At 42.5% G+C, this 26,017-nt stretch overlaps 1 long non-coding RNA gene across 1 annotated transcript; it reads right to left on the bottom strand.

Moving 5' to 3' along the window:
- Positions 1 to 2,215: 2,215 nt before the first annotated feature.
- LOC309671840 lies at positions 2,216 to 25,793 on the bottom strand. Its single transcript, XR_014269197.1, has 3 exons — positions 25,780 to 25,793; positions 6,958 to 7,085; positions 2,216 to 2,293 (listed from the first exon to the last, which is right to left on the bottom strand). It is a non-coding gene; the product is annotated as an uncharacterized lncRNA (long non-coding RNA).
- Between the last annotated feature and the right edge of the window lie 224 nt (positions 25,794 to 26,017).

The following is a 26,017-nucleotide window of genomic DNA, read 5'->3' as shown; positions in this document are numbered from 1 at the left end:
CTTCTATGTTCCAGAGAAAAATATCAGAAAAGAAGGAAGATATGGGCCATTAAGTCTGCAGTGCAGCCAGGTTGTAGTCATGAACTGAGAACAGGTGCTGGTCTCCAGCTTCTTGAAGTCCTGGCAGTAAATTGGAAAAATAAAAAAATCAATGGCTATGGCCTCAGTCTTTGTAGCCATATCTCCATGCAGTATGAATTTGGGCTGCTCCAGTAGAATCAGTGCAGATCACTGAGGGTCTGGCTATAGGCCTCTTAAGGCCAGACTTGCTCCAGGTCATTTTAGTGAATGACAGGGTACACAAGCCACTATTTTCCAAGTGACTTAAAGCTGCCTGTTACCTGAATCGATCTGAAAATCCTAGCCTGAATATCTTTAGTGGCAGCAGAAATTGACTCTCTGCTTCTTATACACATTATCTGTTTTAATAAACAGAGTTCCTACAAAGGAAACCCCTTGTGTTTCCAAAGAAAATCATTACGCTCTTCTAACCTGACTTTGTTGTTCCTGAATGGTACCTGATGCAGCCAGAGTTCTCTGCTTGTTACAAATAGCTCCAAAGCTACATGCATTAAAAAGCAGTTTTAAAGCAAGAAAATAGCTTGCAAGGAATAAAGGCTTAAGCAGAACATCATCTAAAGAATCATTCATGCCAGTTCAACAGCTTTATTACCCCTCAGTCTACTTTATTGCAGACTCAGAGGAGTAGAAGATATGGATAATAGCCACTCATACCTTAAGTTTCACCCTTAATCAAAAAACTTCTCTGTTTTCCACTCTGTTCCATAGAACAGCTAAGCCACTTACGTAGTTGCTGAAGGCAACTGCCCACTTCTTACAGAAACCCTAAAAAGAAGCAGTGGCGATGCAGTCATACATAAACAATAGCTTGTTTTACAGAAGAACTGTTTGTTATATACTGTTTATAAACGAGTCCCAGACGTCTTTTCTTACACGTACATCTGCATATAGTCATCAGTTTTGGCAAGGACAGCATGGAGCATGGTAAATCAGCATTGATCAGGCTCACAGCCTATCCTGGAATTTGTCATTGCAGAAGGCTATCTGTCACGGTATTACCCATAAAAGTAGTGAAGCAATGGTTCGGCTACTTAAGAAGTTTAGTCCATTTTGAAGCAAGCCACAAGAATGAGGGAGAGGGGCATCTCTCCATCAGGACAGTGTGGACAAGTAGCTTACATGTAATAGGGAATAAGAGCCAGAGTATGGGTTGAACAGAGAGAATTGGCACAGTAAGCACAATATTCCGTAGACTACATTCTCCATAGGAAGTTATTGGCTAAGGTGGTGAGTAGAGTAAGGCCAGAAAAAGGGGTTTGACGCACTTTGTGGGGTGGAAGAGCAGGAACTGAGCTAGCAGATTTTGGCCTCATTTATTAAGGAAAGAATTCCAATATGGTCATAGTATCCATGTGTTAGTGTCCATCTCTTGTCCTACTTCATACTTTTTGCATCCATTGACTAAGTTCAGCCACATCTGGCAGGTGAACAGGCATCTCAAAATATAAAACTCCTACACAGTTCATGCAAATAGAGGGCAGGCAGACAACTGAGACCCTAGAAAAGTCTTTGCCTTGGCCACACCGTCCACGGGCTGCAGTATGAATTCACTCTGGATTAAACATATGGGAGAGAAAGACACCATATAAACAATCCCAATGACATAAGAGCTTCCATCAGATCCTGCGTCTTCCTACATACCAAAGTCAGCCTCCAGATACAAATCCATCTGAAAACAGGATACATAAGTTCAAATATTCATGGAACAGGATAGCAATGTCTGTACATTAAAGGTGGCATACATTAAAGGTGGCTTTGTTCCCATGTACTCATATTTTCCTGAACTCATGCTCTTCTTCCACCTAGAAATCCTGCCAATTTTTAGGATATTTCAGGACATTTTGAGGACTTCCTATGTTTGTTTGGATTTCTGGACTTCTGGCAGATGCAGGGAGACCTTGGCAGCAGAGGTGACAGACTTTTGTACATCCCAGATACTCCCACTATATGAGTACACCCTACCATACAACAACAGTGCCTGACTCGTATCTATCATTGTACGAGACACTTACCTGGCAGGTAAACCTCAGTTTTCTGAGCCATATCAGAGATGCCTGAACAAGGGTTTCATAGCTGCTCTTCACACATAATGAAAGTCCCTCATGTTTTGGAAATCTTGGCTTTTCCGAGCACATGCAGAACATCCTGTGTATCCTGCGCTTCCATGGTCTCATTCTGAAACCAGTTGTCCACATTATCCCATCCAGAAAACCTCAAGAGAAAACATGGGAGAGCTATATATGGCTAACAAGGATATTCTGGAAGATTTTTACATAATCCAGAAATGAAAGATGATGTAGGCACTTAAGCAACAGATGAGGAGAGGTAGAAAGTGATGAAGGCAGAAATGAGGGGGCAGGAGGGCTACAGGAATTGTGATGAGGACAGCAAGAGTTTGGGTCCAGTGATGCTGAAAGTGAGGTGGAGGAGACATCAGCAAGGCAGAGTTTGGGCAGAAAGATTTGGCCTACTGTTGAATCTCCATTTCCTCCGGTGAACATGTTTTATGCAGCATGTAAAGCAATAAGGGAAAACCAAAGGAGGGGTATGTCATATGAGCCACTTTTGAAAGCCTTTTTAATAAAAGGAGGTTTGAGCTGCAGTGCCTCGCAGAGCCTCTGCACCACTGTGCTGGCATTTCCACCTAGCAGCAGCATCCCCAGCCACCACCAGCCAAGCAAACAAACAAACAAACAAACAGCTGCCATGTTGTTTGCATTGTAGATGAACTCAGAAGGAAATGCAGCTGCAATTAGTTGGCACGCAGCTGTTGAATTAAATCCTTTACTGCCCAGCTAATAGAGCACTGAGCTGTGGCTTAAGCTGCAGTAGCTGAATTCAAAGCAAGGGGTGCCAAAGAAGGGGTTAACCCTACACCTGTGTGCATGTTCATAAAGTGTATTTTTTCCTGAACACATTATTAGTCTGTTAGCTCATTTAGAGACCATAATGAAGTCATTATGATGCCACCAGTACATTTTGCCAGAAAGCTGGCAATCTTTAATCTGCTTCCTCTACAGCATCTCACAAAGGAAGGGAGAAACCAAAACACTGATTTCAACTAACAATGCATTTATTTGCAGTGCTGGGTCCCAGCACATGCTGAGAAGAAAATTCTTTTGTTTATTCCCCCCTCCTTCTGGTGGGTTTTACATAACAAGCAAGACATAGAAGATCCCTCAGTGCAGCTCAAAGCCACTCCACCTTTTACATGCTTTTCATTTTCTCCGCACCTTCCTTTGACCTTTCCTTCAGCTGAGGCAACCAAAGATGAAGTTAAAAAATTCTTTGAAAAAAAGCCCTAGCTAATAGTGGCTGTGCATATACGCATGACCTGTAACTGCGCACTGCCGCACTCATACCTTCTTGGGGAGACAGCAATATACACTTAGCAGGGATTTCTAGGGGAAGTGTGCTAGGAAACAACGGTTGGCATGCCAACAAAGAGGACTTTCTGTGGGAGTCAGCGGAAGGCAAGGGATGTGGACGAGGACAAAGACAAAGACAAAGAGGGCCTAATCCACCCCATGAGGGCCTAATCCACCCCGTCCAGTTTCACACTCATCAGTGTATTTGCATTTACAAACAGGGGGTAATAATTACTTTTGTCAATCCCTGCTTTTGATCCCGCTGATGATGGGTAGCTTCAAGGCAGATGCACAGGGGGGGTGAACGAGCTGGGATGTGACTGGGTCACACTACAGGAAAGAGCTGAGCCACGTCTATCCAGCCCTCCATGTGTGAGGGAATGTATATGTCTTACATAAAAAACATACAGGTGAGCAGGTCGGGAAGCTGAGTCTAAGGGCAGATGACTACCATGACCATTCTCTTTTCTAAGGGCCTGATCCAAAGTCCAGTGAAACTTCTCACTATTTTCATCACCTAAAAAGGTTACCAGAGGGAAGTAATTTACCAACAAAATGCTGAAAAACTGCACAAGAAATCCTTCCCTCGTGAAAAGAGTTAGTAAGTTCAATTACTTGTTCACAGTGAATTGTCAGATGTTCTGCTTGCTATCGAGTCCTCCTGAAGCTTCAGTTCAAACTCTTCAGACAATGGTAACTTTCTGAGTTACTAGATCATACTGCACAAGGGTGACTTCTGCCAGGAGCTCCCGCTGGCCACATCCGATGACTGCTAACAGCACAGCAAGATTAGCAAAAAGTTGGGACACCGGTATACCTGAGCCCACCATCCTGCTTCAAGGAGCAAACAACAGCAGCACATCTGATACCCTCCTGTGACTAAAGCCTGCAAACCACCATTTTGTAACGATACCCTTGTGTTTAAAGCGCTAGCAGCACAGCTGAATGCCAGCAGGGCTAGTTGCTTTTGGTAGATGGTGCACAGCTGCCAGCAGTATGCTGGCATGCCACAGCGATCTGAGCGTCCCCTCCCAGCGTACCACAGCATCACAGCCCTGAATTACCACTCCTGTGCTCTCCTCCAGTGCGTTGATGGTGCACTGGTGAGAGAGTTATTAGTGGGTCCTAAAGTGGGATAAAAATGAAGATGCATGCTCATGACGAGGGAGCAGAAAACCCTGAGGGCGAGGAGGGCGCTGTGAGCAAGTGCAGATTGAAAGAGGAAGAGGCAATGAGTATATCATGGGTTGCTTTTCAACAAAGCAAATTATTTATGTTCTCTAAATTTATATGTGGCACATACTGCACAGCTGGGGGACTGTGATCAGATAAGAGGAAGAAGAATAGCCTTGGATTAAAGCATATTAGCAGAACCAAGACAATGTGACTCTCGTAAATGGCTTTGACCACCCAGCTCATTGGTGGGGACCTTTGGGAGGGCTACTCAAAGCTGTAGCCTCCAAGATAAATAGGCACTCCAGTGTGGAGGAAAAGAGAAAGCCAAGGATGGGGAAATTTTCATCTTCAATCACTAGGGACAGTCAGCGCAGTGTGTGCATGTTACTCATATAGCAAAACTCTGGCATTTTGCCACTCCCTGTGGTCACATCTAGCCCTGAGAGGCCCTGACAGCTTGTGGGCTCCCTCCTGCTGTGACCCCAGTGCCTAGGCATACAGACTCCTTGCAGAGAGCCTGGGGACAATTAGATGGCTCTGGGAGATAGCCTTGAAAGCAAATGAACTGAGACTCAGAGAAACAGAGCTGAATGCCTAGGCTCGAGCAGCTGAGCAGGACACAAGCAGGACTTCTGCACTCCCACCCTAGATGTTTTTCATGCTCTGTGCTTTGAACATGGTCCCAGAGCCACTGACCAATTCTAGAGCTATCAACATTACTCTGGAGAGGCCTCAACATCCACTCTGTGCCTGACAGCAGGGAGTGCTGAACTTAGCACTTACATGCAGGACATCAGCACTAGATCCATCCATTGCACCCTAAAGTGATGGAGGTACACTACACAGCTTCCATGGAGTCAACGCAGAAAGAAAAACAAAACATAACCATGATTTCAACCCATAACACAAGGAGCTTTTGTGCTGTATGACTGTATAGTCAAGATGAAGTAGCACTTTCTGGCTGCCAAGGATGACAACCGGGCAGCTGGAAGCTCTCAGAAAAACTTGGAACTTGCCAAGTCACCATTTCCAGGTGGGAAAAGAAAAGGGCTGTACCCAGGGGGAAATCGAATGACAAATAATAACAAAAATAGCAGACATATGGCAGCCCTTTAGAGTAGTGAAACTACTAGAGTAGAGTAGTGAAACTGAGGCTCCTATTGAGGAACTTTGGCTTGGGCTGGGGAGTGGAAGCATGGAAGAGATGCACAGCACATTGGTGCACCTACAATGGTCAGACAGTGCTGGAGCAGTAGCTGGCAGAGAGAGTGGTGGCAGCGTGGCTTTTTTGTCACCAGTGCTGAATGCATAGATTTAGGTGCTTGAAGATCAGGAACATCAGCTCCTCTGGGCTAAATACTCCATAGTTACCTCAGTCCACAGTTTTGGAGAACCACTTGAATATTCTTCACTCCTGTGCTCCCCGGCAAGCACCCTCAAACATTACCTACCATTGATTTTAAGAACAGTCAGATACCCAAATACTGAATTGATACTATCAGCAGTCAGTCAAGAAGAATCTAACAATGCAGGGAAATGAAGAGTGAGTTTCTGAGGTCCAGGTCAATCCCCTAATGCCTAATTCAGCTTTCTACTATTAATACATATTTATTATATTAATCATTATTTCCTAGCACTGTTGATTAAGAAGAAAATTTGCACCGATTTCTTGCTAATCTTGTTAATCACGAGGTAGGTTATTACTAGAAACACTCTTAAATGCACTTATATTTAATTTTATATATGCTATGTATATATCTTATAGTTTGTAAATATGCAATATATAAATTACACTTTAATTTTATATCTATACATATCCCTTTCATTCAAAATCACCTGAGTCCATGATGTAGGCAAATGCCTCAGCTACTGCATCATCTGCAACATTTCTACTGCTAGTATATTCTAAGCTTGAAGCCAGGTGGGTATATGTGTGCACTGGTAGCAGCACAAGCATACAGGGAAGAGCTCTCTCTATACCAAGACTGCGTATGTTGAAAAGATTAAACTTCAGTCTTTTCATGCTGCAAACTAAGCTAAGAAAATTCTAGGTTTAAAAGAAGTCAAAAATGCTGCTTGAAGAATTACTGAAATGTCAAGCAGCATATGAAAGGACTCTGTTTTCATGTCGTCTCCATGCCCTAACTCCTTTCACATCCCTCAGGATTATAAGTTTTTTAATTGTATTAAAAAAAAAAGCGTCTCAGTCATCTCAAGTGTATAATTTAAATGCCAAGTTCCTGCCTGGATTCACATTTTCTAGCTCAGTTTTAAATCATTGAAAACACATTGAATGGGGTGCCTTGTTTGGCAAGCACTGCTGTTCACCTACCAACAGAACTTCAGTGTGGTCCTCTTCTACAGACATTTGCCCATTGGCTTGATGGAGACTACTCAGGAGAGGAAGGACCTTTCAGGCCTGCTGCGTATCCTTTTGTCTCGTCCTGCGATTAAATCTCTCTGGAAAAGAAACATCAGCATTCTGGAACCTGATACTGTAGAAAATTCTGTGTTTAAGCTCTGTTGTTGTCTACTCAATTGTAGGGAAGTGGGAAGCTGTCACGATGCCAGAAGTTTTCTTATTGAAGTCTAACAAAACAGTGAGCAATCTAGACAAACCAATAACATGGCACCCTGTGTCCCCAAACCAGCACGCACTAAGAGCTTCATTAAAATTGATCTTGAATTCAGCAAGTAAATCAACACTCACCCAAGACAATACATTAAATTAATCAGGCACAAAATACCCCATACAGATCAGCAGGCCAAAAGTTTTTAAAAAATAAAAGCACAACAGAAACTTTCAGTTCTTGGTCGATATCAAAGTACCATGATGTTTCACCACAAAGCAGCACATATAATTAGCAATCAATTACTCATTAAAATTGCCCCATGAAACAAGCATGTGAGCACACACAACGTCTCTAATTCCCTTTGGCTCACTGGGCTCTGGCCTTATTTCATTATAAAAGCACTTCTGGGGTGTGCAAAAAGGCAAAAGAGCTCATTCAGGCCTTGGGCTTCCTTCCTTGGCTGGCAGACTGTGGTAGGTACAGCAAACCATGACCAGGAGAGTTGGCTTCCTCACGCTTGTGGAGGATGAGCCCTCTCACTGTCGGCAAAACCACCTTTTCTCTACAAACCTCAGACTTTCTGGGTGCAGCTCCAGATGCCACATCAGAAAGAGAGAGGATGGCAAGGTCCTCCCTAGACTGTCCCAAGCTACCAGTGCCTGTGTCACTGGAATACAGCCCAACACCTCCTTGTCCGTAGGTGCCCCATCTCTCCAGACTTTAGTGCCATCCCCACCAACATGCAGGAGCACAGCCATGTTGCCCAAAAAATCCTCCCCGAGAAGGAAGCAGTACCTGTTGTGATTAATGTATGTGCTAGGTTTGCAAACCTTTGAAGGGCAAACAATGGCACCACTGTGGCTTGAGAGCCCCATCCTCTGGCATTATTTCCAGCATGACCCTGCTCCTGCCTCCCTGTTCAGCCATGACCTTCAATCAGCATCTGTCACGGTCAGCCTAACACTTGATTTTCCAACACCAGATGGGGCATCCATATTTCTAATGTAAGATTTCCAGGACAGCCACACATTATGTACCCCACTCCTGTGGTGCCGGGCGCAAAGGGCTCCTCTAGGGGTGGAGATGCCAGACCAAGACCGCAGCTTCACAGAATCCCTGCAGACAGAAATTAACTGAGGGAATCACACAGGGGCTGTAAAATAGACACAGATAAAATAGCCTTATCACTAAAAAAAAAGTTTTTAAAACTTTAAAAAGAGGGAAAAAAAGATTTTCTGGGACCCCTGAAATGTGAACCCCTATCCCCACGATGCTCAGTGACAGGACCTCTGTGAGAAAAGGCTACTCTCACTGTGCAGTGTGCTGCCCACAATTATTGTTTGCCGCGAAGCCTCATTGATATAGAGATTTAGAAATTTCATCGCAAATTCCATGTGGTCCCAGAGAGTTAAATCAGGAGTACACAGGGGATACTGTTTCAGAAAGGATGAGTTTTAGCTCCAGGGGGAGATTTGGATGGTTGAGCAGAGTTCTTGGTAAAGTGGACTGTGAGGTCCCATTTCTGAGAAATTACAACAAAGGCGGCATCAGTAACTGGGAATTAAGACCGTAGGCATCCTTCTCAGCAAAACCTGCTGTCTTCAGAAGTGTTACCGGTCCTTAGCGTGACACACCAGCTGGGCAATGGCAGCAGGGCTCTCCTGCTTCCGAGAACTGAGCTTGTGGGTCTGGAGTCAGTGCAAGCACCTTTGCAGAGTGCTGGGCTGGGCAGGTAAGCCCCAAGGTGCCAGCAAGCCTGCTCAGACCCAGAGCTGATAATATGGGTTGAAAGACAGCTGCCCAGGGAGCATTCAGGAAAGGGAACTCAGCCAGCTGACTCATGGTCTTTTTTTATGCCACTGGCTTTCAGATAGACACCAAAAGAAAAAAAAAGATATATCTCGGCATCTCATTTGCTATGAGAACAGCCTAGATGTATTTATTATTAAAAGGAGTGATTGAGCAGTGACATTCAGTGTTTCCATTTTTCAATCGTTTCTGTTTTTTTCTTCTTTTTTTCCTTGCGGTCTTTGTAAAAACACCAGAATAATAGCAATTTATTAAGAACTGGCATTCACTCAAAATAGTTTCCCTTAATGTGAATGCTCTTACTGACATTGTAAAATTTATTTACAGTTTCTCTTTTTTTTTTCTGTTCATTGTTTGGATGTACCATAGGACACTAATGAAAAAAAAAGTTATTTATGCTAAACAGATGTACTGTGAAAAGCCAGATGCAACATGGAAGATAACCAGCAGCTGGGCAAGCCTTAGCAGATAAGCTGCCTTTGACTATGGGTTTTCTTCATGCCCACAGTTTTTAAGGCAGTTTTCTCTGTCACTCACTTCACTTGTAAGTATACAGAGATGCTTATGATGGAGATCTAAGTCCCCATTCCTTCCAAAGGCTGAAGAATAAAGTGTGACCATCAACTCCAAAGTGCTTTCTCAGCCTCCCTATGCCTCCTGATGCTTTTCCCACTTGAAAAAAACAACCACAAACCGGCTCCCCCCCCAAAAAAAACCAACCAAACAAAAAAAAAAAAAACCCAACCCCCAAAACTCCAAGGAGAGTTTAAAACAAAGCAACATGGAAAACCCTAACATAGTGTGCAAGAAGTTGAAGTGCTGGCTGGATTTACCTCAGACACCTTCATCTCCGGAGATGGTGCCTCCAGGCCATGTGGAGGTTGTTCTGACACTGCATACACATCATCATCTAGTCCTATTCAGAAATGGCAAGGCAAACACAGCGTGCTCATGGCAAGGTGCACTCAAACTGCATCCTATGGTGCCTCAGGTGGACACAGGCCCATACTACAGCATTTAAGATCAAGAAAGGGACAAACACATGAAACCAAGCAGTGCCCAGGGCTGCCAAATGCCTGCTGCCTGTGCAGTCAGTGAAGAAGGATGCACAAGGCACACTACAGGTGTGCTGTGCTGGGTTCATAATTTCTTCACCCCTTTGACCACCTAGGAAGCCAGGGACTGGAGAGTAGGTGGTCTGAATCACGCATCACTCTATCAGCCAAAGACATCAAAGTAGGCGAGCAGGATACAGCTGGATACTCCTGCTTTCTCCTGAACGTGAGCTGTGCCTGTGGCTCTCCCGCACAATTCATTCCATTGATGTTGCTCAGCTCTCATCCTATAAAGCATTCATTTAACTCAGAGGGGAAGAAAAAGTCAATTAAAAGAAAAAAAAAAAAGAGTGCAACAATGAATTTTTAACATATTGTCCCAAACAGAAAGCTGGACCAGGTGCAGACCCGTGATTAGGATCAAGTGATGGGAAGACGTCCAAAGTGTTCAGCTGAGTTGATTGCAGAGGCCTGGCTTTGAAGGCTGTATACAATGAAACAACTCATTAACAGTTGGACTTTCACCTTCCTGGCAACACATGAGTCATGTATTTGAGAAGGTCAGTGCCTTGGATTTTAAGAATGGAAGAGAAGATTGGGATCATTTACCCTGCAGTACACAGGCCATACAATTTTCTTTCAGCATTAAGACTGCATGAGGCTAATATCTCCATCTGCCTAGTGCCTTAGTTGCTTCTGCATGATTCGGTCAGGTGGGAACCACTGACCCAATTTACAGCTAAGTGTGTCAACCTCAGTAACAACAGCAATTTGCTAAAACCTGGGTATTTGTTACTTTTCTCATGTTTATCACTTTCTTCATCTGCAGCCTAGCTCTCCAGTTCATAAATGAGATTCCATTCGAGCAATCTGATCCCTTGTTTACAGGATCGTCCATGTCTCCATGTTATGACTAAAGCCTAAGATCAGCAAAATGATTAACCTTTTGAGAAATGCTCTCAAAAGCGCAAGTTTTCAGCACGTCACTTTGTATCACACTCAGAGCATCCAAAAAGAAAGACTTCTTTACAGTATGAGGTAGTTTGAGCTTATTAGGGGACCAGCCACAAGGACATTTTGACTCCTATTTTTAAAGCAAAGGGAAGCAATGGTTCCATTGCCTGGTAAGTCAGGGCAAGAGAACCACCTGGCTGCAAAGCTGGGCTTTCTGAAGAGCTTCACACTGTATCAGATGGGGGAAGCAATGAGTACACGTGGTGTCAGGTTTTTGAGGGAGATACTTGTAAAAACAAGTATTCTAGTGTGTGCTGATATGCTTGACATGTGAGATGCACAAGAAGGGCTTGTTGAGAATACCAGAGTAGCGTGAAAAGAGCCTGAAACTCACAGCTATGGAACGTTTCTATATCCTACCTGCCAGCAAGTACCACCCTGCCCTCAGAACAGAACAGGTTTTGAATATGTGTTAGAACACTGCTTGGACAGAAATGGTTGATAAATCTTATTGAGGACAATTAAGGGGAAAAAAAAAAGATAGAATCAAACAGTTCTAGGTCCTTCCTTCCCCCAGGAAAGCAAGAAGCATCCAGAGAAGCTTCCAAATAATATATTTAATTTTCACATACCTCTTCCACCCACTTGGCGTGGGTGCACTGGAATGATTTCACTAGCTTCTACTATTTCACTTGCAAGAAAGATCCCTCTAAAGGAAAGAAAGTGTCCAGGTGACAGAGTTCGAGATATTCGCAGCTTCATATCTTCTCCTTCAAAAAACTTCGGAGAGAGAAAATGCAGACCAGCCTCCCAAGTTTTATCTTCTTTCCTGAGGTAGTCCTTTGGTCCTTTTTCTCAATACTAGGTTTGGAAGACATCTCTACCCCCTTGGGAGAGAAATTAAAACCATTGGCTTTCCCAGAATAACCACATTTATACAAGCTTCCCTTCCCTAGAGGAGAAGCAGAGGGACTCAAAACCTCGAAGATTGTTTTAGAACTTTTATGGCGCGTAGCCAGAAATTTCGAAAAGAGTTCATGTGGCCATAAATCAGCGGAACTGGTCAATGTGCAGAGACAACTGACCAAAAGACTCGCCCAATGCTAGATGATTCGCATTTCTGAGAAAGCCATGAAACAAAAGATTTTGCCTTAAAAAGCAATGGGTTCCTTAACTTTTCTTAGAGTCATAACACACTGCATGAACTTTCATGATTACAAGGACCCATAAGTGAATTAATGAAGAAATATATTCAGATGTTTCTTTCAGTGCTACCAAAATAACAAGTACACATCAGGTGACCAAAACCTCAACATCCTATACGCTTAGCCATAAAATCCTTGCACAAATATTCTCACAAACGCATCTCTCCTGCTGAAAGACAATGACTAGCATCTTTTTTTTGTCTGGTATATCTCCTATTCACATAGATTTTTATGTCAGGAAACTGTATATTTTTCTCATTTCAAGTTGAGTTCCTTTTCTCATGGCTACAGAGGCCATTTTTCTGGAGGAAGAACTAATGATTCTGCCTTTCTCAAATTATATTTTAAATGGAATTGATTTTTAGAGTAAGCAAAGCCCTTCTGAAAAATCAGTAGCCTTGAAGACATATTCACTCCAGAGGAATACACAATGGGGTGTTTTTGGAATAGGGAAAGTGAGTGTCTTATCCCATATGGTTTTAGGAATAAATATAGATGCCAGCAGCAAGCACTAGGGACTTTCAAACACTCCAAAGATTCCTATATTCCAACTGGATTCTTCACTATTTGTAGATATGCTGTGAATTGGGAAGAGTGGCCTCTTACACCATTTTCCAAATGTTTTTTGTGGTCCTTAGCTGATACAAAAGAGGCAAGGAAGTCATTTGTGTTATCTTTGCCTCTTCTGTCCTGTGTTAGAGTACCCAGTGCTTTATTTGAAACTCTTTTTGAGGAAAATAACCAAAGATGCTATTGTTGGTGCTTCTTGGCTTATGTCTAGCCTGCAAGACAACTTGAATGCCTCTACTTGTTTTCAACATCCTGTTCAACCTCTGGTTACTATGCTTAGGGAGTCAGCAATGCAAATGTATAGGTAAAGCAGCAAGGACTTTTACAAAGCCATGCAACAAAAGCTGGAGTTTGACAGGTCAGCTTCAGCAGAGCTATGTTGACTTATAGGAGATGGCCCACGTGTATCTGATGCAAGCTACTATCCAGGAAAGAGATCATATATGGTGGTTGCTCAAGATAGTCAGTGACCCAATAGGGCCCTTCCAGTTTAATATTCCAAAATTCCTTGAAGCTTCACATAGGACCTGGGGCAGAATGCTCAAACTTTGCAAAGAAGGTTCCGGCTCAGGTGGTTGCTGTAATAGATAGACCCTTTGGAGCACTTTTTTTTTTTAAAAAAAACGTTGTCCTCCACCATGAAGCTAACCAGTTTGTAAAGATCAACAAGTCAGAGCAAGCATCTCCCTCTCCACGAGCAGTGCGGTTAGCTCTGCATTACAAGGTTTCACCAGTGCTTTTTAACTACTGGGTGCTTTTCTAAATTGAAGACCGGACACACTGGTCAGCAAAATGAAAAGACAGAGCCCCAGGCAGTATTCAGTTCATAAGTACCTGCCAATTTGTTTTGCAATTGCACTGTTATTTAAAAATGACAGTGTTGAATTAAAAAAAGTTTCAGCTGGGTATGGAACTTTGCAGCTCCACGGCAGATCTGCCAGGGTGCTCTATCTGCCAGCCCATAAAACATTTTGCAATCGAGCGTGCCAAGCTAAATTAACTGGATTTGAGGTCAAGTGGCATTCACAGCTGAATGCTCTGCAGAAACCCTGAGAAGGAGCAGCAGCAATACCCCCTTTACCTGTAGCATATTGGAAATAAATAAATAAACAAACAAAAAAGGTAAAATCCACTCGCTGTTCTCATGCTCTTTTTTATGGGTTTGAGCAATATTTATTTGAAAGCTGTAAAACCACAAGTACTTGGCATCTGCCCTCTTTGATCGCAGCATAGTTTAATGTAGGGCAGGGGCATCATTTAGCTGCTTTTAGCAAAGTTAAAATTGGCCCTTTGAATCATTACATTTTTCTTTAAAACCCGCCTGTACTAGGATGTGCTGAGCCACCATTTTATATATAAATATATAAATACAACGTATATACACACCTCCTCATGTTTTCTTCCTTGGCTTGTCAATATTGAGGACAGTCAATTGAAGCCAATAGACTAACCATTGGCAAAAATGACTGAAAGGTTGTCAGCATATGACATGACCACAGATGCAGGCCTTAGCTTCCTTCTGCTTTAGCTTGCAAAAACATCCGCTTGCCATCCAGCTCACAGGCAGGTACTGAAGCCTGATTAACATCTTTTAAATAGATCGACATCATCATATAAATAGAGCTTGTAAAATGCAGAGAATTATCATTATTTTACCAGGCCAAATCCTGACATCATTACCGTTTTCCACTGAGAAAAGAAAATTATCTTGGCTTCAACAGTGGTTTTGCCTCACTAAAACCTGAACAAAAACAGACTGTGAGGATTTCAGGATCTGTCCAGAGATGGTTTATTCTTAGAACAGACAACACATACTAATGAATTTCACCACAAAATAGCTTGGCTTCAGATTGATCTGTCTGCCACTTCAGTAGGCCACCTATAGCAGGTTGGCCAGTCTGCACAGCTATAAAAGGGGAGGTGGCCTGTTCCTTTGCGCAAAGGAAGGACTGTGTTAATGCACTGGACTAAGGGATGGATGATCGCTTGACTTGGAGTTGCTTAGTGCTTCTCTTAAAAATTGTCCTGCGCCATGGATGATCTCAGGGTTCAAGAGCTCTTCCCACCTGGGTCTCCACTGACTCTTCCCAGCTTCCAGCAGGGCATTTGTTTTTCAGATAGCAGCAGGCCCAAAAAAGCTCTATTCTCAAGAAGTCATTCCATCTAAGAAATGGCCTTCATCAACGAACACCATTTCATCTAAGTAGGTCGCTTTGTCAGCGATTTTAATGGATAGGATTTTAATGGAAAAGTTTCTATTTCAAGACAAATGCTCCATGCCCTGATGGTTGTGGTACAATATTTGGCATGTGGAGTCCTAAATTCAAATCACCCAGAGCGAAGCACAGTTTGGCATGAAAAACTTCAAGTCTGCTTTGGGCAAAGGAGGAACTTGAAACCAAATTTCCTATGATGTACCAAGCCAGTAACTCAACCATCAGGCTTTGGATCACACAGGCCTTGTCTGTGGGCCAACCAGCCCTGAAAGCAACTGTGGAGGAATCTTCCAGTCCAGTTCTAATCACTGCAACAGGAAGCAAACTGACTTGATTTCATGATACCTGACTCTACAACCTTGGTTCTTTAAGAGCTGTCCCAGTGCAAGCTTCATCAGTTGAGGGCCTGGGTCAGTTAAGCGCTATCTCCTCTCCCATCCTGACAGCCGTGGGGAGTATTAGGGGGTATTCTTGTCTTACAACATGGTCACTGCATGACTTCCATTAGATTTATTTGGACTACCCAGGTGGAACCAAGGGTCTTTTGGTTTTGTTGTTAAAGCTGGGTGCCCAGCTCATTGAATTTCACTAATATAAGAACTATTTCAATATATTGTAAATTTACCATTTTTCAAAAATTAAAAAAAACCCACTGTAATAATTCCAGTAATATTGGAACACCTGGTATTGGAAAATTACAGCCATTAGAACTGGAAAAAAATACTTCTTATAGAAATAGATTTATGGTTTCCATGTTTGTGTTTTCTAGCAGAAAGTAGATCCTGCATGACACGAACAGAAAATCATCACTGTGTATGGGTGACTCATACTTAAAAATGCTTCCATCCTAAGTCCCTTCGTCCTTCTGGCTGAAGAATTATTCAGAGTGACGCACAAATTTATCACCTCCAGCTGCATTGCAACAGTCCAGTGCATCTAATCTTGGAATAGGAGAGATCAGGAAAGTCACCCAACTGATCTCCTGCATGAGATTTCCAGGTACCAATAATTTTAGACAGGTCAACACTTCTACTGCTTACAGATCTTGAGAACAGAAGTCAAACCAGTTTTCACATACTTCTTTTTCACTGTTTATCACTGCATGCATTTCTTTACACACACACTCCTTTAAGGGCTGAACTTTGAAAGCATGAGATACTATTCATGCATAGTTAGTGGCAACTGAGCATATTTAACACCACGGAAATTCTCAATATGTGTCTCATTAACAAAGGCCTAAAATAAGTACAAGAAATTTAAGCAAAAGAATAAAAAGCTTAGCTTATTGCAAGCAATATCCATTTTTCATAGTAAATCCTGCTGATAAGAGCAAACATTTATCTCCCGTGAGAGATTTTCCATAGCAGGATAAGCAGAAATATCCCTTTGCCATCTAAGAATGAACAGCATTAGGTGAGGTATTACAGTGCTTGTCACCCTCTGTGCTACGTTAGAGTGGGAAAGATGGACAAATACTTTGTGCATAAGGGAGTGTCGCTACTCAGTTATTTCCTGCTTATCTGCCAGACCAGCTAAAGAACCAGCTAATACACCAAAGAAACAAGAGACTATAAATGATTCACAAGCTAGCTGGCTAGTGAAAACTTAGTGCTGCTTCACCCAACCCTACTACAGGGGTGTTGTGTTGGGGGCAGTTTGCCTCAGCCCACTTGGATATGCGGGCCTGCTTGGTTATTGCTTGCCACAAGCTCCCTGTACAACGGATAGGGAACAGGGAAGTGGACAGTGCTGTAAGCAGTACATTAATGGATCATTTCTTCTGTTGGTTTTGCAAGGTGGCTCACCAGAAACGCCCTATCCCACCTACAGTCTTATGAAAGCTCTACAGCAGGGTAGTCAACCAATAGTGCTTTTGAGATGAAAATGAGGTGTTTGGAGCTTCAAACTTATCTGGGACATGGGAGAGGGAGTTACCTGTTCACTGAGACAATCTGACCCTCTTCAATTTAAACCCTTCCTCTCCTTGACAGGTGGTTATTATTATCCTGTAATACTAGCCATACTCTCAAAGACAGCAGCAGAAGGCCCCAGAACTACCTGATAGTCTCAAACAGCTCTAAGGCTGGGTTGGCCAATATGGTTGTATGTCCACATTAACAGATAGTACAGTGGTCTTGTTTTTCCTCCAATAGCTAATTGTCTTGATTTCAAAGGTCAGTTGCGTCCCCACACTCTCTGCACATGTAGGCCCATATTGCCACCATGAGAAGATATCCATTGACATGTCTGAAATATCAGTAGGCAGCATAGATGAACAATCAAACAAAACATTTCCTCTTCCACGTGAGACAACCACTCTCAGAGGCATCTTCCCTGCCACCTACCTACTTCAGGTTGTCCTGCTTGTCCCTTTCACCCTGCATGTCCTTCTTGTCACCCGGTTCCTGCTTCTCTCTCAGTCCTTTACACCTAACAAATCCCTGTTGGGGCTGGAGAGTTGCACAGGGCTGACTGGCAACTAGCAGAGTCAAACTAGAAAGAATCAGCTGCAATGGAAAGAAACAATAAGTCCATGAGCAAAGGCTGGAATACCCTAAAAGTCAAAATAAGATTTAAGGCTACCCCAAAGCTTGCAACATACCTGGTCTGTTTTTACAATGAGAAGCTCTGAATATCAAAAGAAATATTGCACTAGAAATTGAAAGGGTGTGTCCAGTAGTCAAGTAAGAATACACAGACACTTAACACTTCTCCATTAACAGCAAGGGCAGCAAAACTGTAAAACAGTTATTGCTAGTTCAGTGCATTTACAGCACAGAGAAAGCTGTTGCTTTTCTGTCAGAAAATGGCTGTTGAACAAAGGAGGAAGACAGACGAACGTATGGATTTTACCGAGTCTGCAGCAGCACGGATGTAAGGCACTAAGATGGAGTGGCGCTGCACAGGGTCCAGACTATGCTGGGACATCCACTGTGCTCCCTCAGAGACCACCGCCTCTCCTGGGCAGGGAGCAGGGGAGAGCAAACGCAACAGCGCTGCGCTGCAGGGGAGGCGAGGAAGACAGCCAGTGGTCCGAGTGGGAAGGAAACCAAGGGAAGTCAGCTGCTTGGGACGCAGGAGAAACAGAAGAGGCTGAGGATGTCAACACAGATGAGGTGCTGGTGAAGAGGAGAGGGGGTGGGAGGAGGGAAGGCATAGCCCAGCAGCAGATCTCCGCAGCTGGCCCAGAAACAAATCCCAGCTACATGAGCCCAGTATAGGGACAAGGAGTGGGAACCAGGGAAAAGCGCGGTCCCAAAAATACCTAGGGGGACATGCACAGGAATAGTTACCACAGTGTAAACTAGGGTGTGCATTTCCAGCCAGTCAGCTGCTCTCTGATTTGGGCTTGCACACGCAAGATGAGCCTTCCTTCCCCACAGCTAACACAAGTTAGCTGGCCCCATCTCTACTGAGAGGCAGGGAAACCACCCCTGCTTATCACAGGGTAAGAAAGTGCGCATGGGTAGTGCTTGAGGAATTGTTCCACATATTAAGTAATTAATTTGTCTGTGTTTCTGCATCTTGGGCTGAGATACTTGTAAAAGCTTTTGTCAAATGGGTATAGCATCCTTGAGAAAAGACTCTGGACTCTGGATTTTTCAGCTACAGATAGAGAGGTTTAAAAAAATTAAAAAAAAAAAATCTACACACAAAAAAACCCAACAACACCCAAAAAACCAACCAAACAAAAAACCTCCCAAAAACCCAGGACAGAACAGAAAAAATCCTTACAGTTTTCATCAGCTTTTAGAGTCCTGGAAAAATAGCAGGTCATCTGAGGAAGGAGAAGAAAGGTTATAAACATTGAAAGTACAAAGCCAGGCAAATAGTAGATAAATACCAAGCTGGAGTGGGATTCCAGTCAAGAAAGCAAGCTACAATTTCATTATGTGATTTTACAATAATTTGAGTTTATTTTAGTAGGCACATGATCTCTTGATAATATTTGTCATATCCTTGCAATGTCCCAATTAGCTGATGCTGCCAACACCTAGCTAAGGTGGTTAAATGTATAAATCAACTCTTGACTTAATCACCAGTTATTTGAATAACTTTTGTATAAGAACTGTATGTGCAGAGACTGGGTAACTAAATAAAAAAAGCTCAAGAATACTTCTAACCATTTTGTTGTGCTTCCACTTTAAAAATAATTTTTAAAAAAAGGAGAAAGAAAGAATGAAAAGGAGAGGGAATTAAAAACTAACATTAGTCCAAACCCTTAGAGAGCAACATGTAACAGCTTGAGACAAGTAAAGCATGCAGCATTTGGCACTAAGCAGTGTGCTACAAAACCAGTAACGTACACTTGATTGCATTTCCAGATCTCCTAGCAAGCAAAAGTACCCACTGCCCAGAGAGGGTCAGCTGAAAGGATCCCAGGCTGTAAGGCTCATTTTCTAGCAAAAGCTATTAGCCAATACCAGCTCTTTGAAAATGCAAGAGGTAACCCTGGGAGCAGACCCCACTTTCAACCATACAGCAAGAATGACAACTAAATGCTCACAGACCATGTTGGAGGTAAGATAGCAGAAAGCAAGTCCCATTTCAGAAGTCACATGTAGATATTCCCCTGAGATCAATGTTTTCAGATCCTGGAATAAACAGAGTAATACACTTTCACTTACTTATAGTTTTAATATTCCCTGCTGCTGTTTTTGACCCCTGCTAGTTGAGATTCAACTCTGCTGCTCATGGGCACTGTGTATCTGTTCACAGCTCTTTCACCAAAGTAAGCACCTCAGACAGACCTCAGACAGTCTCTTCCAAAATACAAGCTACCTCCACCTGGGTCCGATAAGGAGCAGCAGCCTTTCTTAGCCCTGGGATTCACGCAGTCTGATTTATGGTTCTGACAACAACACAGGGAAGTGGTCCATCTTAGTTTTGAATACAGGTCTAACTTAGAGGCAAATCCCAAATATTTCTGAGGCCTGACACACAGTTTTGGGCTATTCATAAGAAATAATGTTGGTATCCTTGAGTTCCATGTCAGAAAAATGAAATATTTGGGTTATTAGCAGATAATATAATAATTTATGTGGTAGGAACAGACATCTTAATTATGGAAGCAAAACCACCGCTGAGAAGTTGTGGGGAACAAATCTTGCACTACTACATGACTGTGCCGCTTCTTGTGTGAAATTTATAGCTGTGGAAAATACGTCCCTTGGACCACAAGAAACCCTTGGTACTGGGTTCCTTTCACAAAAAGAAACCTATGAGAAGACCTACGCATTCTACATCTTGTTTAACACAGCTAATACAGTTACTAGACATTATTTCAAGTCAAAAGCTTTTTTGAAGGCTTTTCAGCTGCTATGCAAGACTGGGCTTAATGTTGGCCAAACTCTGTGAGCGGAGATGGAACGAGACACTTCACTGAAGGAGCTTGCTACATTGCCTCCAAGGAAGTTGCCTCAGAAATGAAATATCAAGCCATCCATTAGCTTTTGGTGATGGTCCCACTAGCAATTATGTAGCCAAGCAATAGTCAACGCACACCAGATTTATCCAGGAGGAGTATTTTTTCACCCACATTGTTGGCATTGCAGGTTTGAAATCCACAGCAACCAGGGGGTATCGGTACAGGAATACGAAGATCTACAGCCCAGCCTAACAATTTGTGGCCAGCTCCTGGGAGATTTACAAGGCTCCTTTCTGGGATATTTGCTAGCCTCTCCCATCACATCCTCCTAGGGACACATGGGGCACAGAGCCTCTAAGAAATCTCTTGAGTTACCACCACTGCCAGAGAAATTAATCTGGCTCACAACATACCCGGGTGCTGACTCCAAGAAACCCTCAGGAGAAAGAGGGAAGCCAACACAGGCCTCTGCCATGAGAATACTTCTTGCAGTCAGCTCCAGCAGAAGCAGACTGAAGGCAGATATTTCAGGCAGCCACATGCTCACAACTTCCTCCTTTCCTAGGTGCCGTTTGGGACACATGGACTTGCCTGGATGTATGGGCTCAGTAATGCAGGAGCTACCCAAGACTGGTCCATGAGTATAAAGAATTGTTCTGATTATTGCAAGCTACAGCTTACTGAGTAGCTTAAGATTGTTGTGGCCTGCCAGGCTAAAAAGGTTGGGCACCACTGATAGAGCTAAAAGAGCCCCAATCAAAAGGAGTGAGCTTTGTGGGGTGGCAGCAAAGCTAAGTTGTCCTCTTAGTGTTCATGTCAAGTCTGGGCAAACTGGTGTCTCCCATCATGCAGTTGACTGGGGAGTCACAGCCCAGAGCTCCTTCCTCCACATCTCAAAATGGATTATACCTTCAAAACCTGAGTTTAAGAGAAAAAGACAGCAGCATCTTTACTCCAAAGGGCTGCACTCTGGGATCCCGAGGTCCTAACTCTAAATTAAGGCACTGCAGGTCACAATGAAAAACTTCCATTTGTATTTGTCAGAGATAGTTGCTCGGGGTCCATCTTAGGTCTCAGCTGTGGTTGCTTGGAGATGTTTCTCAGGAATGTGACACAAGCAGCCTACAGAAGTGGAATAACGTCAGGCAAAAACAAAGGCAAAATTAAAGAGAGGTGGTAGAGACAAAGGGTGTATCTGCCCTGCAGATCACAAGTAGTTGTACTGGTGCCTGAATAACCCTAAGCAACCAGACTTTGGGCCTGGCAGAACGAAGCTCAGCCAGAGCTAGGTTTGGTGTTTCACTGCCATTTATTTGGCAGATTATCATAGATTTACCATCACCCTGTGGCTCACAACTAGGACAACTATGTTCTCCTTCACTGCTCTCCATTTCAAGCTTTTAGACAGCCTTGAACGAGCTGTCAGAAACAAGATCCCCTCACTATGCTGTTGAAGCAAGCAAAGTCAGGAGCAAACAGAAAAAATGACAACTTGAGCAAGGTAAAGACATTCTGCAGAAAATACACCTACCAACAGCTGAGGGGGTAGGTCTGTGTTTCTAAACTCACCAAAAGGTGCTTATCCCCTTTCTAATGTTCACATTTAACTAGAAACATTAAGAAAATCCATTTATATGCTTACCAATCAGTAAAAACTATTGTGAAAGAATACGAGAGGAATTATGTCAGATACAAATACTTTTTCTTAGCTGTGTGGTGTTCATACTAGTGTATCAAAGGAGTTACTCAATGAATTTGCCATGCCAATAATTCTTTCTTCATTGTGAGGGACTGGGGGAATTACAGAACTAGAGAAAAGCAAAATACTGATTTTCAATAAAAGGGGAGGTTGTCTTATTATACTGGGCTGCTTATTCTTGTCTCCTCCTAAATGTACACATTGTGCTTTGCACAATGGGCCCTGATTGTGGTGGGGTTTTTAGATGCTTTGATAATAATAACAACAACAATGAGTAGCAATTAACAAGAAATTCAATGGTCCCAGAAATTACCCCCTCATAAGTCTGACTACTGTATCTAGTAGTAATGGAACAAATATTAAGAAAAATAAATTACCAAACATCTGGAAAATAACAGATTATTGAGCAATAACCAGCACAATAAATCTGGTCAAAAAAAGATATGGCTGCCTTTTTTGACACAATTTAAAAAATGACTGCAGTATACTCAAAGCAATACATGCATTACAGCTACATTAGCCTCTCAGTAAAATATTTGTTTCAGTGCCAAACAAAATCTTTTTTTTTTTTTTAAATGAGTCAAATTAACATTTTTTGGCAATAAATAATATGAAGATCAGAGCTGCTAAAGGACAGTAAAGAAAAATACTAGCTAGCATCATTTAAAATACAGGGCTAGCGATACCTAAGAGGTCAGTGTTAGACCATGTGCTTTTTTATAGAGTAATTCATTCTGTGTCATTTAGATCTTTCCTTCACTCTCCTTGTAATACCATAGGAGATTTCCCAGAAATGTATTGCTCTGTGTTGATGTTTTCATTGTCTGGAGCTGCGGTTCAGGAGGGAGGAAGGGAATGAGGGAGCTATTTATTGTTTCACCCTATAAATTCCAATAGCATCTGAATTTTTACATAATACTTAACACTTTTTAATCATAACCTGGAAAGAGAAATTCACAAATGAGGAATTCAAGTTGGTATTACCTTACCTCCCACTTATATTGCCTTCCTCAAATTACCAGCAATAAATCCATCCCGAGCTATCCCACAGCATAGCAAAACACTTGAGCATATGTTCAACTATTGGCACAGCCAGTAGTCACTGAACTTAAGTAACTGCAGTTCCTCTCAGAGGCCTTTTTATATCATCAGGTTGCATTAGCTACTGAGAACCCTTTCCGCTATGCAAGGATGCAAAAGAAGGTCCTAAGACATCTATCACCTGCAACAGCAAGAAAATTCTGCTGTGGATTCTGCAAGTAACCACCAAAAGGAACTAGCACAAGTTCCTGCTAAATGGAGCGTTTAAAAATAAGTGAGACAAAACTCAAGTAATTGCACTGCAAAGAACAACCAACCCATCCTCACACAGACCTGGAATAGGCATTCTCAAAGATCTAGACAGTGTGTGAGCAGGGCAGAGCTACCCCTTACAACATGGACTTGAGGAAGAAAACTTTCCACAAAAGGCTGCACCAAACCCCGGTGTCTTCTCTCCCTGAATGGAGAATGTGGTATGTGAATCCCACTGTCATAAATTATTTTTTTAAAAAAAGCTGTGTCTGTCTTCCCTTTATTTATTAATAATTTGATTTATGGGAGTTTCTAAAAATAAAGAAAGTACCAAAACATATGACTGACCAGTACCCTATGGCTTTCTTCCTCATGTGGAAACTTGAAAGCGTTTCTTTAATTATTCTGTGTTATGTGAAATTCATATGACTGTTGGCACTAACATAAACAGTTCTCAGCTGAGATAGTTACTTGCTTTTTAACAAATGAAGATGGGTAAACTGGTGAAAAACAAAAATGGAAGTAATTTAGTAGCAACATAGAAAATAAAATACATTCTTGGTAAAGTTAAAGAGATAATGTCTGGATGGCTAGGAATGTTGGGTTGCTTTGGCAGTTGACGGAAATAAAGGGGATTTTTTTTCTTAGTTCCTTATGACTGCTCAGTGCCTTATCCTCTGGAACTCCAAGCAAGAATAGCAGCATATTCTTGACACTTCGGTTAACTAGCAGGTCATAATAAAACCCTCTTATCACTTCAAATCAATCTGAAATAGTAACCTTTTCCTTTATTTATTTGTAGTAAACCAAAATACAGAAGATGGAAAACATTGTAGACCAAGTGAGATGTTTAATTTGATCAAAAGGGAAACAACTCCATTTTCTTTTAAAAAAAAAATTCAGGCACACTCTGAACTGTTTGTTGCTATGAATTTCAAAAATGGGAATGTTTCACTTAAAGGCAGTCAAAGTGAAATGTTCCTTTTTTTCTTTTTTTTTTTTTCTTCTTATTTGGGGTTTGTTTGTGTTTTTGGCTAAAGGAATTGGGTGAATTTGACATGACACTTCATGAAGGATGTGGGAATGCTAAACAGAAGTAAAAAGAGGGCCTGAGAACGATCCAGTGGTTGGCAAATAGCTCTTGCAATGGCAGGTTTTCGGACCTCATGCTATCCAGCTTATAGGAAGGGAAGATTGATAGGCAACAGAAAATAACTCAGTCTTTTAAACCCTGTCACCAAAGAGACAGCAGGATCCAGTGACTAGGAAGTGGTTCGGTATGGTAAGGAGTGGTTCAGGAAGAAAAAAAGACATGCAGCAGATCCTGGGCAGAGCCAGGGCTTGGGGAAACCCAGGCAGGCATACAAAAATGGCTCCAGCCAGGTCTTGGCTGGCAGCTGCTTGAGTCTCTCAGCCCCAGCACTAAGGCAGCTCCTGCCTGCCCACAGCATGCTGGTGCTTGTTCTGCCCAGATCCCTGCCCAAGTTCACCAGCATCCCTTCCTTCATGTTGGTGTGACCCTTGCAGAAGAAAGGATGAAATCCTGCACCTGTTAGAACAGCTTGTATTGCGGGTTTACTTCTAGTTAGAAGTGGCCGCGATTTGTATGGTTCAGGAATACATTTAAGCACCTGCCCAGTTTCTAGCACAGGATTATTCCTCTAGCCACGTGCCATGTACCTGACTTTTGCTGAACAGGGTCCTATGTTGTGTTCTTCCTCTGACGTCAGACTGAGTGAATTCAGTTTCCTTCTTTTGGAACCTATGTGAGTGCTTTGGTATTAAGTGATGAACTTGAATGTTATTAAGTTCGTGTTTTGCTGGAAGAAAGTGAGGAGAAACAGAAATCGGGGGGGGGGGGGGGGGAAGCATGATGAAAATGGAACAAGAAATGGCTATAAAAAAATCCATACACATGAAAGAAAAGAAGATGAGGGGGCAAGATACAGAACTTCTCATAAGAAAACACAGTGTACCTGCCATGTGTAGGGCATGCATTTCTGCCAGCATAGCTCTGGGGAAGAGTTTTCTCCCTCATATGTAGCACTTGCCTTAGCCACAGAGTTTTTGATTCACTGCTCCCTTCCGGAAATAAATGAGTGAATACCACAGTGGTAAAAGGTTCGCTATTCACAAATCCCAAATTAGTTTGTGATTTGCAAAACCTCAAACTCCTCGAGGTTCACTTCTTACTGCATAGTGACTCACTTCGTATAATGAAGTCTCAGTATAATAAAGTCTGGATTAAGCTATTGTAGCTCTTCGCTGAGCCAAATCATTTTGCCAAGTTGCTCTTAATACTTTTTAAATGAAAACACAAAAAAAAAAAAAAACCAACACAACTAGAACAAGGGTCATTACAACGTCATAAAGCAGAGCCATGCACTGGTGATGTAAAGGAAATTATGGTACCTCATTGCCGCTGAGAACTCAGGGGCCAATCTAACTGTGAACAATCTGTTACTTGCTGCTTTGAGAAGGATGCTTGGAGGGAGTCACCTGTCTGATTCAGATGTTACACTGCTGGATCTCATCAGGAAGATCTCCTAAATTAAAAAAAAAAAAAATAAAGGCAGTTGTTTGGATGTAACAGCCCATACAGATTGACAGAAAACATAATTCCATCTATCCCCCAATTGCTCCTGAATCA

This window comes from Vanellus vanellus (genome assembly GCF_965231255.1).
Source record: "Vanellus vanellus genome assembly, chromosome: 1".
Classification (NCBI taxonomy): Eukaryota; Metazoa; Chordata; class Aves; order Charadriiformes; family Charadriidae; genus Vanellus; species Vanellus vanellus.
The sequence above is the reverse complement of the archived record's forward strand: the minus strand, read 5'-3'. Positions and strand labels throughout refer to the sequence as shown.